Below are 14,716 nucleotides of genomic sequence, written 5' to 3'. Positions count from 1 at the left end.
TCTGTAAGTCCTTGATTTTTCTTTTTTTGGTGCTTGTCAGGTGCAGGGAAGGGTGAACTTGGTTTGCAGCTCCTGAGACCTTCCTAACAGGCATCAGCCAATGCTAGGAAAGCTGCAACGTAGGTTTGTTACCTATGAAAAAGGAGGGGTCTTTAGAATGGTCAGTATGTGGGAATATTCCAGCCTCTGCCTGTCTGTGCTTTTCTCACTGTGAGATTGAGACACTTTTTATAACTTTCTGTCCTTATTCCCATTTTGGTGGTAGGACAAAGGCCAGCTGAGCAGCTACAGAAAAGGTCTTGGGCAGCGAACCCGAGAGGTGCACAGGATGCTGGTACAGCTGCCCTGGTGCCTGGAGCGATGCTGGGAGTGCCCAGCCTGGGGCGAGCATGGCAGTGACACCGTTGGACTCTCCTACCCACTTGGGGCTCTGTAGCCCCAGGGTACTGAGATGCTACCACAATGCAGTGCTGTCTCAACCAGGTCAATAAAGAAAACCACTCACTGCTTGTAACTGAAGGGACATATGGCTCTGCTTTGCTTCTTCAGAGCTGCCCAGAGTTTGTGAGTGACTCCTTATCCAAAGCCTTGTCTCCCTCCTCCCAGTGCCCGAGCACCAGGTGACAAGCAGAAGTACAAAATCCATGTCCCCAGCCGTCTGCAGAGAGAGAAGAAGAGGTACCCAGGGACCAGCCCTGGCATTGCTCCCTGAAGCTGGTGAGGCTATTACTGCCTCCAGCTGCCCTGCCCGTCCAGTCGTGTTTATTAGCCTCTGCAGCAGATTGGGACTGGGAATCAAAGGGATAAAACGCAGTTTGGGGTCTGTGAACAGTTGCAGAAACCTGGGGCAGGGAGATGGGAGCAAGGAGTGATAATGTGCTAAGCCACTGCAGGTGCTGGATCAGTGGAGGGTGAACCAGCCCCTTGCTGCCCACACCAACAGCAGGCTCCTGCCGAGCCGAACGACTCAAACAGCGGACACCTGGGGGAGATTTGCTCCTGTCTTCTGGCACCTTCTCTTGCCCTGGTTGGCAGCCGTTGTTGGATGTGTTGCCTCATGCCAAATCTATTCATAGATCCCTAATCCTCTTCAGCCAACCAGCTTGGTGTCGTGGACTTTCTTCTGGGAGCCAGATATGTCAGTACCATTATACATGTGGCTTTTGAGTGACTTGTGCAAGGCCAGGCAGCAAGCCTGTGGCTGAGCAGGTGTTGAAATCTAGCTCTCCCAAGCTTGGGGTTGGCAGCCCTTCCACCAGGAAATCCTTCGTTTAACTTTCCACCACAGTGGATGGGGTTGCATCGATGTAGGAGGGAAGTCTCCGTGCACTCGCGCATCTCTTCCAGCCCTTCTTCACCTACCCGCACCTCTCCCTGAAGGCACCTACTCTCAAGGAAAAGAAATACTACTCAGTGCCCAGGAGAGAGCAGAAAGGGATCTGGATTGCCTCTGGCACTGTGCACCAGAGGAAGGAATGGGACAGTTTTGGGCAAGGTTCAAGGCAGGTCGTGCAGGTTTGCAAAGTGCTCCTGCAGGGCTCCGTCAATGGCTGTTGTCCGTGAGAGCCTGTCAGGTGTAGCAGCAGGTTTCTGTGCCACCCTCATTTCTCTCCTCTTCAAAGAGGGAAAAAAGCTGCCCTGGAACAGGCTGACCTTTAGCATAATTCTTTCTTTTTTTTTTTCCCCAAGTCAGGGGCACTTGAGTGAAAACTGAAGAGGGCTAAAGCAACCTGAATTTTTCAGCTTTCCTTGTAACAGTGACAGGGCTGTTCTTCCGCTCTTGGCATTAAGCAAGAAATCAATGTTACTGCGGGAGCAAACTCCCAAACAGGTGGCGATCACACACAAATTAACCTGAACGAGAGCAGGAGGCACCACGTCCCCCTGCAGACCCGCCAAGCAGAGAGGAGATCTCATCACCCTTTGTTTGTGCTCAGAGTGTGGCTGTCCGGAGGATGGTGCCCAAAGAGATAAGGCTCTGGGCACAGATGTCTGGTTTGATTATTCTTTTCCTTTTTGGAACAAACCATATGGCAGTACGGGCAGCACAGATAGCTGGCAATCAAAATTCCTGGGCTCCCTCCCTGACTTCACCGTTCGCTCATTTAATTTTCAAAGCAGTTTTTATGCATCAGCAAAACTTGCTGCCTTGAACCTCCCCATCCCCTTAAAACAAGAGCTCTCCCTCATTACTGGAGGTGCTTTTGAAAATAGTAACCACATCTTGCTTTGCTATCACAAAATTAGATGCACTTAATGTTTGTAAACTACTTTGGCACCAACAGATAAAAGGTGCTACAGACAGGTTGCTAATCAGTTTGATTAAGTAAAGCACCTAAAGTTTGCCACTGCTGCTGGAGGATTGCAGGCTGATCCATCTATAACCCGGAGGAGTAAGATGAATTAGGTACGATAAGGATTGTTTGGTTTCTGGTCCGTCAACCAGTGAATGAAATGACTCGGTGTTTATATGCCAGGTCACAGAGAAAAGTTTCTTGCGATTGGAAATGATTAGGCACACTGATTAATGTTTCCAGTGCTCTTTGATCCAGAGCTGCCAGTTGGAATGAGTCTTGCTGCACAGAGACATCCCGACTGCCTCGTAGCAAAAGTGCAGGGGGTAGAAAATTGAATGAAAAAATGCGGGTGGGGATGGGAAGGCTCTGCCGTAAGATATGCTCTTTTTTCCATCAGGGACTCCAGGGTTGTGTTCTTTGAATCATCCTCTTATTCCTGGAAGTCAAGGCAGTTTGTAACTCGCATTGTGCTTGTCAGGTTTATTCATTTTAAAGAAAATGTTCGGGAAGATTGCCAAGTCATCTAAACATCCAGTACTGATAAGGACCTCAGGGTCTGCTAAGTTAAGAAGAAAGCATTCCAGGTTCAGGAGAAGCATTAAAATGTAGCACTTTCTGAGTAGTCTGCAGCTTTTGTGAAACTGTTGATATTTCTCTTATGTGGAGGTGCCATCTCCTGCATGCCTCCTTGTGATGGATGTTTCTTCTTTCAGCCGTAGGATTTCCTATTTTTAACCCTCAATTAGGAAGTCCCCCTTTCATCATAGGTGAGATATTTGAATTAGTTCCCTAAGACAAGACACAGGAAGATTTGCTTGGATAAGAGGAATAATCCTCACAACTTCTTATCATTCCCACATCACCAGACTGTTTGTCTTCATTATATTGTGTCTCTATCATACTTTAGGCATTATGGCTGAGCCTTGGACCAACTGGGAGCCCACAAAGACAACTGCATTGCCCACTACAATTTCTTTATAACCAGGACTGCAGTGTTTATCGTCCTCACTGTCAGGCTTGTCATCCACACTTGGTCCTTCTGGGGTGTTGCCCTCTTTTGTGCAAAGTTGTGTATACAGGATGAGATTTCTAATAAAAATCAGAGGATTGCCCTGGTCCCAGAGCAACCAGTTAGCAGGTGGTGAATGGGAATTCAATAAAGCTCTGGAAAATTTTTAAGGTGAAGAACCTAAAATGCCTGGGTGTACCAAGGAGCTGAATTGCAGATACCCACATCCAAGGGCGTAAAAGTATTCCCAAATCACTATTTGTTCACTAAGTATTTTGGGGGAGGCCCCTGATCCATAGCAATTTCTCACAAAATGCTTCTACTGCAACCCCAGGCGGTTCGGCAGTTATGGCTGCTTCTGTAGGGAAGAGAAGAGGCAGGAGCTGGGGCTGCCCCTTCCTCAGGCAGCCCAAGGTCTTCCCTACTGCCTATGGCCACCCCTGTGCTTGCAGGGAGAGGGGTAGAGCACTGGGTGAGCACTGGGCATTCTGGCCATCCCGTATTTCTCTTTGCTTGTGTTTGTGCTGAAGACTTCTGATTTTATGAAACATAGGAAAACTTTTGAAATATTGGAAATGTTCAGGAGCTGAGAAACTGGTGGGTGAAAAGTAGGGCCCAGTGAATCCCACTGGGGGTGTAGGTCGGTGTAAGGAGGAAGTTGCAATGCTATTTTTACCAAACTCGGCTGTTTCTTTGGGTGTGCCTGCTTTTTCCATGTTTTACTAAGCATGAGAGCTTGCAGAGACCAGCACTGAGCAGTTCTTCTCTAACACAGGAGGCCCATGTCCCATCTCCCACTCAAGTCAGTCACCTGTCCTGACATCTGACCACCATTTCATATCCCCAGACAGGATCTGTGCCTTCCCTGCACTCACAGCCCCAGGACCACAGCTGGTCCCCATCCAAAGGCTCTGATCTCTGATAGTGCATGAACTCATCCCCAGGCTGGGCTGGCAGCTTTAGGGTTTTGCTCCTCTGCTCAGCTGTTTTCACACAATGGATTGAAATCTTATAATCTTTCAGTTCTCTGGCATGTTTGGTGCCAGTGTAGTCAGCAGAGGGAAGACAGACAGACAGACGTCTCCTGGACTGCGTTCTGTGGGAAACTGGTATAAATACGAGCATACATCAGTTTCCTGCCTTTGTGAAATTGTGCTTCATGCCTGTTTTCAAGCCTATGTTATCTTCCTGTGCATGAAACAGTATCAATTTAATTGAAGATAATTTTCACAAAAATAGGTGCCTGCTCTGCCTACTTTCTAATTTCCCAGTGGCTCCGCAGTGGCTGCTTGGCTGCTGTCTGCTCTGCTACTAATGGTCCCGCTTTCCTCCTCGGCTTGTGTGGTTGCCCTTGGCATGTTGCTGGGACAGGGAGCAGTGACGTAGGGTCTCCTGGAAGCCTGTGGATGGGGCCAAGCAAAACACAGCTGGGCATCACCCCAAGTACCTCAAGGATTGCTGCACCGAGCGGGTCCCATTGTCTCAGACATCTCATTGTTCTTCATAGCGACGGAGGTGTCTGTATCACTCTTGCTTATGGCAAGCTAGGAGCTGGGGCCAGGGAAGGGAGGAGTTTGGGATTAGACATGTCTCCAGCTCCTCCGGGTAGGAATCACTGCTTATCTGAAGCAATTTTGGAGTGGTATTTCGGGTGTGGCTACCGCAATGGAGACAGTTTCACACTGGCGGAAGCCACTCCAAAGGTGTGCCATGGTGCTTGGTGGACCCGATGCCTCCCCAGGCACACGCCACTGGTGCTGCCCCAGCTCACTGCCATCCTGCTCGCTGCCTCACTTGCTGGCTGCTCCTGCCAAAGCCAGGTCTCCTTTCCTCCTGCCCTCCCCATGCAGGATGGCAAAGCATTGGCGTGAATGACAAACCCACCCTCCTTATCGTGTCCCCCTCAATATGGATCCTAGCAAGGAAATGGTGGTGGGATGGCAAGTTCAAAGATGCTCAGCCAAAAATCACAGAGGTTGATAGGTTTGCCTCGTTATTGTACCTCAGTTAACCCTTCAGTTACTGGCCCTGAGGTGGTTTATCTGTGAGGCTCTGTTTATCTCTTGGGCTTGTAGCTCAAGCCATGACAGGGGCTTCTGGTGGGCTGAGGCCTTTGGCTGCAGCCAGTTTTGCCTTTACCGGCAACAGTCACCTTTTTTTCCTCACCTTTATGGGAGGTTGCTGCACCCACTCAGAAGCTAGGCCATGCATGCCAGCTCATGTCCAGGAGGCGGAAGGGCAGGGCTTGTGCTTTGGGCTGGCAGACAATGTGGAGCATGAAACAAGTCAGCAGTCAGGGCAACCATGGCCAGCGAAAAGCATGAGACTCACTGCCCCTCTGGGCAGGGTTAGACTGGGCAGAAACCTGGCAGGGAGGAGGTCTGCCCATGGTTAGGGTGCAACCCAGGCCATTAAAAGTCTGGGTATGTGGGAGCTGGAGCTGCTGTCTGAGCTCACAAGAGATCTTTAACTCTTTATATCTTGGACACTCATGGGAAACAAATACTGTTGCATCCTGCTTTCTGCTCACAATTCAAAAGCTCAGGACAATTTTCCCCCCGACATAAATACATAGCAAAGTATATAGCAAAGAAACAGAAAGGAAATACAGAAACACAGACAAGTCTAGGTTGGAAGGGACCTCCCAGGACCATCTGGTCCAACTTCTGTTGAAAGCAGGGCCTTAGACAAGGTAATTCAAGGCCCAGTCCAGCCAAGTCTTCAATATTTTTAGTGAGAAAGAGTCCACTCTCTTCAGGCAACTGATCCTACTCTTTAGTTGCTCTCACAGCAAAGAACGTTTTTAATAGCCAGGTGGAACTTCCCTTGAAGCAACTTGTGCCCATTGCTGCTTCTCCTGTCATAGTGTATCCTTGTGAAAGGCACATCTTTGGCACAACTAACCTTTAGGTATTGGAAGGCAGTGATTTGATTTCCCCACCCTAAGCCTTCTGTTCTCAAGGATGAGCAAGCACAGTTCATTCGATTGTGAAGTTCTCCAGCCCCCTAATCTTGCTGATCCCTCTGAACCATCTCCAGGCTTTCAATATCTCTCTTGAACTGGGGGAAGGAAAACTGGACAGTGTGTTCCAGGTGTGGCCTAGCAGATGCCAAGCAGAGTAGGAAAATCACATCCCTTCATCTACCAACAATAGTCTTACTACTTCAGTCCAGGATGCTGCTGGCCTTCATTGCTGCCAGGGTACATGGCTGGTTCGTGTTCGGTTTGCCGTCTGCCAAGACACCCTGTACTTTTTCAGCAGAGCAAGTGTCCAGCCAGCCAGTGCCCATCTGGTGCTACTGTTTGGGTTTATTCCATCCGAGGTTCAGGACTCGATGTTTGTCTCTGCTGAACCTCTGATACCTCTCTATATGGTGGCTTTTCCTTCCAGCACATCTACATCCTCTCCCAGCTTAGGCTCGTCCTCAAATTTGGTGACAGTGCATTCAATCCTATCTTCCAGATCATTTATGAAGCTGAATTGCATTGACTCCAGATGAACTTTATTTATGACCAGCTGCAACATGACTTTGAGCCTTTAACAACAACCCTCTGAGCTCAGCAGGTTTAGTCAGTTTCTCAACCATTTTTTGTTTCATCTGTCCAGTCCATATCTTAATGGCTTGTCAAAAAGGATTTTGAGAGACGCTGTGTCAAACACCTTGCTAAAATCAAGGTAGATGATATCTACAACTTTCCCCTCATCCACTGAACAACTTGGTCAAGCATGACGGACCCTTTATGTTTACTTTTCACAGTCAGCATCTTGTCATCTGTGTGCCTGGAAATAGCTTTTGTAAGGGCCTGTTCCATAGTTTTCTCAGGGACCGAAACAAGACCGACTAGTTTGCTGTTTCCTGGGTCTTCCTTTTTTGCCCTTTTTGTAGGTGGACATACTATTTTTCCTTCACCAGTATTCAGACTGGAAGACCTCTCTCTACACAAAGCTGTTTACTCATTGTTTTTCACTTTCCCTGCATGGGGGAATAATGTGGTTGACACCAGACAAATTGCTTAAAGCACTATGGATGACAACATGCAAAGAACAGAAGGTCCTTGTGTGTAGTGATACCAGTCCAAATTAGTTAAACAGGACAAATTCTGGGCTGTAAATGGCAATGGTTCATGGTGACATATAGTCTAGATCTAGAGATGCCCTTGTTGATGGTGGAATAATCCCATCTGCAGATCTAGGTGAAGTAAAGTGCAGTTCTGTGTAGCATAAGCTATCATTAATATTATTCTTGCAGGTTTTATTTAGCAGGGACTGGTCTTTGGTCTAGCATGCATTCAGCAGTCAGGATTTTGGCCTCTCAGCCAGTATCTGGAAGCCAGATCTCTCCAAGAAGGAGTGAGCTTGGTTTCACAATGCAATCATGATATTGCATGCTGGTGTCTGGTACCGCGATGGGGGTCATTAGATGGAGCTATCACCACCTGAGAGGTGGATAGAGTTCTTTTAGAGGTCAGTTATTAGCTGAAAGGTCTGGGTAAAGTTTGTACAGACCAGCGTAGTAAGTGGACTGATGTTGATATCAATAATTATAGATAGCAGTATGTGTTTAGGCAGTGCAGTTACTCAGCACTATTACAGCAGCTGTACAGCAACGTACACTGTCAGACCTGTATGCTTCTTTCATGTTGCAAAACAAGCTACACATCTTTAGCCCAGACTTTCCAGCTTTGGAATACCAGGAGTTATCCAATGATACCATAATAGTTGCGTTGGAACCTGCTAATTCTACATTTTAATAACCACCGCATTGACTAAGCTAGGAAATATGTGCTCTCCACTACCAAAGGATAGGTTTTTCTGCTCCAGCTCAACAACTGACTATGTCCTTCATATATTAGCTGTTGGTGGCTCGTGATCTGGCTTCTGAGAAGAGTAAGAGGAGAATAGCAAGGGCTGAATGGGAAATTATAGAAAGGCCAGGGAGGTTCACGCGAGGCCAGTGAATGGTACTAACCTCCAAGGCAGTGATTTGCCAATGCGCAGCTGCACATGGGTGTCCTTCTTCCACACCTATGGATTCAAATTTTAAGGTGTAATTGTAATTACAATTGTAATTGTAAGGCAATTGACATGACATTGCTTAACGCTGTTATAAATATTCACAGAGCAGGTAGCTCTGAGCTGTGTTAGACTTCTTATGTCTTTACTAATGAAGCATATCCTCAAGCCTTCCCTCTAGGAGGGTGGAAAGCTGGCATCCACCCAGGCTCTGTTAATACAAACCCCAAGTTATTTCAAGATCATAAGACGGAAAATGTGCTTTTTTCCTCCCTTTTTCCAGTCTTTTAATTTTTTTTTTTCACGAGAATTATCCATTTCTGGTCTGGCTGGAAAGAGTCAATAGAAAACAAGATACCACTGAAACATGTCATTGCTGTACCCGTGGTCAGTATTACATGTGTGTACTTTAATAGTCAGCTGAGTTTAAACAAATACACAGAACTCCCTTTTTGACCGAGCAAAAAGTGACAGCTGTTTGTGCTGGTGTTTCCCTTGTGCTGCAGGCTGCCTGCTGGCATTGCAGAGGAGGAACTGTTTGGGGTGTCGTTTGCTTGAAACACTTTATCATGCCTCCCCACGAGCCCTCCCTCCGTCTGGCTGCTTACAGGTTTTGAATGAAAGGCCCTGTTCACACATGCGGCAACTCGAATTATCTCTAAATAAACTAGTATATGTGGAGAGTAATTCATGAGCACTTCCAGTGCAATGATAAATGGCAGGCAGGGCCAGTGCGTACAAGGTTGGTGCCTCAGGGATGTGTCTCCATCAAGTTCTGCAAAGATACTCTAGAAGGGTGTGGAAACATGACCTTAAAATAAGAGCTGTGTCTTTTGGAGGTTTACAGACCAGGCTGTAAGTGACAGACATGCAGTATTTCATCTGTCACCTCTTGTCTAATATTGTATCTCCAGAACTTGACAGATACTTCGGGTTTTACCCCCGATTTGCCCCTGTGTGATTACCAATCTGCTTCCTGAAAAACAAGAGTCATCCTAGCCCTTAAAAGATGCCTTATACAGTCAGTTCTGATAAATACTAACAATAAACGCTAAGAATTTATGTACTGTCCCGCTATTTTCCAGCCCTTGCTGACATGATTCTTGAACTGCAGCTGAGTTTTGGCTGAATGTAGGCCATTGTCCTGCGATGACCAAGAGAGAGAGGAAAAACCTGCAAATACAAGAGCCACAGGAGGTTGTGGCAAGGTTTATCCCAACAGGTTAAACAGGGACAAGGCATAGCCCTGAGCAGTGCTGTATACCTGTCCACACTGTAAGCTGTTAGCACAGCTCCAGCCCACACAGGCTAGCACTTCTCCAGACAACGCCCGAGCGCTGTCTGGGGACTTGCACTGGCCAGGGGCCATCCCCAGTAGTAATTTGGCTGCAGGCACCTTGTTCTGGGGAGGTGAAAGGGCTTAGCTGTCTGGATACGAGCTGCTGGGCAGTTGACTCCAGTGCCAGGGAACAGTCCCTGGCTTGTCTTATTTACATGCGTGGACAAGATGAAGGCTTTGGGATACAGGAGCCTCAGTGGTGAGGGACAACATATGTGAATTTTGCAATTCTAGATGCGGTTTTGAAATACATATTTCTGTTGAACTTTCAGGTACTGCTTTCAGATACTGTCTCTCTCAAAAACCCTGCACTTGCTGAATACCTATTATTGCTCCCATATGGCAAGGAAGGGAAGAAATCCTTCAACTTCAGATAACAGACATAAAATAGTGTGAAAGAAATGTGAAACGACTGGGGAGGAGTTTTGTTCTGATCTACAGAGAAACTATAGGAGATTGATAGATTGCTGCTGATACAATTGAAAAGCACGCTGTATCTCCCTATTTGTGAGAAGATGGAGAACAGAAGTAAAGACAGCTCAAAAACATGGAAATACCAAACAGAAATGGTAGTCAATCTCATGTACAGGGTCTTACTTGTCACATAAAAATGTCTAGGCTTTGTCTGTACACATCTGTACTCGTGTCTACTTCTTTATTAGGCATAAACTCATAGCAATTCACTGTAGTCAAACTGGTCATACCTGTAGAACCTGTTGAAAAAATGACTCTTTTTCTGCCCTTAAATTCCCAGCTGAAATTGATAAAAATAAATAAGTAGCCTTGCCTCTAAGGAATGATGTTCCTGGGGAAAAAACTGTATTGTGATTTGAATCAATGCTGCAAAGCTCATCCTGTATAAACCATTAGTCCTGGAATCCAGCACAGCTGAATTATAGATGAAATGTATTTTGGTCCATTGCGTCAATGTGTTGCTTGTACTGGGGAACCTGAAACTGGACACAATGCTCCAGATGCAATCTTATGAGTGTCAGAAAAAAGGGAATGATGCCTTCTTTCAACTTACAGTTGTCTCATCATAGAAGGTAGCCTGGCTGGACAGCCAAAAGATTAACAGCACTCTGCTTGTCTACACTGACCATGCCAGGTTACCTTCAGAGGAGTTAGCATGTCTTTGGCTAAGGCACTAAGGCTAGAAATATGACTTGAAAAGTAGAAGGTGGCCTGGGTTCTGCTTGTATACGTAGTTGTATCTGCATGACCTCTTAAAATGGAGTCCCATGAGCATAGGGTGTGTGGTCAAGAGCCAAGTATGTGACAAGATCTAAAGGTAGGAGGGATTTGTCTGGTATCTCAGAGGGCTTAGGGTGTAGGATGGTCCTTTCTCAGTTCTGAATGGTCTTCATACATGGTTCTGTATCCATCCAGGCTTTTGTATCTTCTGCTTTTTAACAAAACTAGCCTTGAATGAAGGGGCATGATACTTGACTCAGGCATCTTGATATAGCTGAACTGCTCTAGCTAGTGGAACTGCACAAGGGTTTACAATGTTTATGCTGAAGTGAATAAATTAGTAGCCCTAAAGTGCTGAAAACAAACACTTTGGGATAAATTGAGAGGATGGGAAAAATGCCCCCTCTCCTTGCCTTGCATCATCTCACATTCCATCCTTTGACTATGCTCACCAAGGTAGGTGAAGGGGATCGATAGATGGAGGAGGTTATAAGGCTCTTGTCATGTTCCCAAGGTCTGAAATCCGTTTAAAAAAATGTGTGCAGCCACAAAGCAACCTGAGAGCCTGTCTTCTCAGGCTGGGAGGTCTGAGCACTGCCAAAGGATTCTGGCCCCCTCTCCCAGCCTGATGCTTTGAAAGAATAACATTTGGCTCCATGATACTGCGGGTCTGTTGACTTGTGCTTATATGTTTGTGCTTGGATGTGTGCACAACTCAAAAGCAGGTCTGAGGTTAAGTAAAGCCCCTTGCTTGGTGGGAAAGCTTGATCAACATGTCACAGAACATGACAACTTCCATAATGGTTTTTAAAAAATGCATATGGGATTAGCTGCCAGCTTCCAGGGGAGGGATATGTGGTAACCACTTGAAATATCTAACTTCTGGGCTCTGCCCTCATCTCCACAGCAGTTTTGAGCAAATCATTTGATTTCTCTATGCCAGCCAGTTGATCTGTAATACTGTACTCTTTATCTGACAACTTTGAGTGTTGTGTGGCTTATTGAAGGTCTTTTCATGTCAGAGACTTAATGTAGGCTTTAGTGATTTTTTTTTTTAATGTTCAAATTGAAAATTAATGCCTTTTTTTCCTTCTTTCTGTCTGTATGAAAAGACATTTAATACTTCTGAAAATTTACTCCTTTTATTGTGTCTTAATTCAGGCATTTAAAACCATGGCCCATTTTGAATTTAGGCCAAACACCCCTGCCATGGCATGACACAGTTTTCTCTTGGTTGTGCAAACAACCTAACTCAGCACAAATGAGTACGGAGGTGAGAGTGATAAGAAGATGGGATGTTACATATCTTGGCTGCAAGGATATAACAAAGGTTTGTCCTGTGTACATTAGTTGGAGCCATGCTCATATGTTCCTCCGAGACAGTGAGTTTTGCTCTTTATGAAAGGCGTGTGTAAGCATGAAGTACTGGAAATAAAAAGACAGCTGAAGACAATTCTGCAGTCATTATGGATTTTTATTTCAGGAGCGATGTGACTGCTGGGGTCAGTAGTCATACCCAGAGTGGTCCTGCTTTTCGTTATACTAATAAGCAAATGTTGGGGTATCTACATGGAAAGAAGAATACTTATGATGCACATAAAAAAATTTTATTAGGCAGGCAGAAACCCAGAATGATGCCATGTCCTGCTTACCACCTTCTAAGGACACCTCTTCTGCCAACATTTTAGTCATTTGCCAACAACCGCATTCGCTACATCCTTTTCAGTAATACACTTCTGCTACACATCTTGAAAGAGTTTAGAGTTGAAGTAAAACTGGTTTTCCCATCCCCACTGGACTTCAGCACAATGAGAATGAGAATCAGGTAAAAGGCTTGTGAAAACAACTATTTTTGGCTCAGCCCTGATAGGACAACAGCTTCGTTGTTCCGCTCTGATATTCAGTCAGTGTGACTCATCTGTAGAGGACTTTCTGGCCCTTTTTCTTTAAAAATGTGCTCTGTCCAGAGAACTGACCGAAACTTTCTAAAACTTGAAACACTAAAGAAGAACAGCTTGCTCATTTGTTGGGTGTTGGTTGATCTTTTCTAAACCATCTCAGCTCAAAAGGTTGAATTTGTGCTGTCTTATGCAGCGAGGTGTTTTCAACCAAAAGAGAATTTTTGTGGACTTTTTTTTTCCTTCTGGAGGAAGGGAATAATGGAGAGAACAGGTTTCAAGGCTCCTGCAGAGAGTAAGGTCAGGTGTCCTTAGAGACGGAGTAGGTGATGGCTGCTTCAGTGTGGGAGGAGTTGGAAAGACTGGAAGAGGCCAATCTGAATGTCACCCTGGCCTCTGGTCATACCTAGCTAACCTCTGGCTTCAGAGGATTCTCCAGGTCTCTGGGACTCCCAAAGTATGAGGACTGTTGCCAAGCTTTGAGGGTGCCATGGCTAATACAAATGTGACACTCAGCAGAGAGCCTGGAGACACTTCCTCCTTGAGTCCCCCCATTATCTAGGATCCAGGAATGCCACTTGTCCCCAAACTGGGGAAAAGTGAAAACCCTTTTCTTCAGTCACTCAAATACCAGAAAGAAACAGATGTTTGAGAGCAATGGTTAGGGAGAACTCAGACTTGTCATCCTTCTAGTGAGGACATGTCCCTTCCTTTCCACTTGTGTGTTTTCCCTGAAGATATAATCTTAGGCTGCAGTCGGACAAGATAAGCACTTAGTGTAAAGCTGTGAATAATCTCTTTCTCAAGGGCTTTAAGTACCAGGTTGAAATAGGACTTTAGAAAGGTGGGTGACAGCTCCATTTCCCAAGAGGAGTTTCCATGCACGGAATCTGGAAGTGGCCTGATGTTGACATCAGTGACCTGCTTTGTTGGCTGTATGTGAAATCTGGCTCTGCTGAAATCAGCAGCAAAACTGCCATTGATTTTAAGAGATCTGAATTTCAACCCCAGTACATTTAGTTGAATTACATTTTTTTTTTTCCTATAGGTATGTAGGCATGGAGGACTTGTGGAAAATATTTATAAGATCGAGACACCCTTACCTTTATGGCAAGGGGTGGGCAGATGCCACACATTTAGAGTTTTGCCTGGCACTTTGAAATGCTTTTCATTTTTTCCTACCTGCCTTCTTCAGCTTTCCAGATTAAACTTGTGCATGAATGGCAGGTCTTATTATTTTGAGTGTTCTGTGTTTCTCTTCGTTATTTAGATACTGAACTTGCAAAACATACCTCTTAGCAGGGCCATTCATTCTCAACTGGATCTTAATGAGACCAGTCCTTCCTTTTCTGGGAGAGAATGCACCTCTGGTGAGAGAAGCCCACCTTTCACAAACCACAGTGAAAACTTGTTTTTTCACTGAAACACAAAGCACACAGCTGCTTGCAAATGTCAGTTTTTCTTAGCATGAAGCAAAAATGCATTTTGTAAATGTGGGACACACATATTTTGATGTGGGTCTTGAACAGGGCTTCAGTATAGGGATAGCTCATCTTTAATTTATAGTTACAGGCAATTGAGCTGTTCCAGGAAAAGACATTTTGTGGTTCTTGGGCCATGGAAGAAGAAGGATAAAAACCTTCTACCCTAAACAGAAACAGTTACAACATGCAATACAGACCTATGTTCCCTGAATGAAAACCTAGTGTAAAGCTCTTGAAATGTTTTTCAGAATTAAAATCACTGAGAGATTGATGCTAAAACTTTCAGGTAACGTCTATTCTTTCACTGGGAAAAAACAAAAACATTCCTGTTTGCTACCTCTGTTGCCACAACAAAGTTAAGTTAAATCTAGTTGGCAGCTGGTCGCAAGTGGGGTTCCCCAGAGCTCAGTATTGAGGCCAGTTCTGTTCAGTATCTTTATCAGTGATCTGGACAAGGGGATCAAGTGCACCCTCAGTAAG

At 45.5% G+C, this 14,716-nt stretch overlaps 1 long non-coding RNA gene across 1 annotated transcript in view; it reads left to right on the top strand.

Moving 5' to 3' along the window:
• LOC135311848 (uncharacterized) overlaps positions 1 to 12,301 on the top strand; it is a 159,760-nt gene extending 147,459 nt beyond the window's left edge. The window contains exon 8 of the long non-coding RNA XR_010371377.1: positions 266 to 12,301. This is a non-coding gene — a long non-coding RNA (uncharacterized LOC135311848). The remainder of the gene's footprint in view (positions 1 to 265) is intronic.
• The last annotated feature ends 2,415 nt before the right edge of the window (positions 12,302 to 14,716 follow it).

The sequence above is a fragment of the Phalacrocorax carbo genome, chromosome 2, assembly GCF_963921805.1.
Source record: "Phalacrocorax carbo chromosome 2, bPhaCar2.1, whole genome shotgun sequence".
Classification (NCBI taxonomy): domain Eukaryota; kingdom Metazoa; phylum Chordata; class Aves; order Suliformes; family Phalacrocoracidae; genus Phalacrocorax; species Phalacrocorax carbo.
Note: the sequence above shows the minus strand (reverse complement) of the source record. Positions and strands in the feature narration are given on the sequence as shown.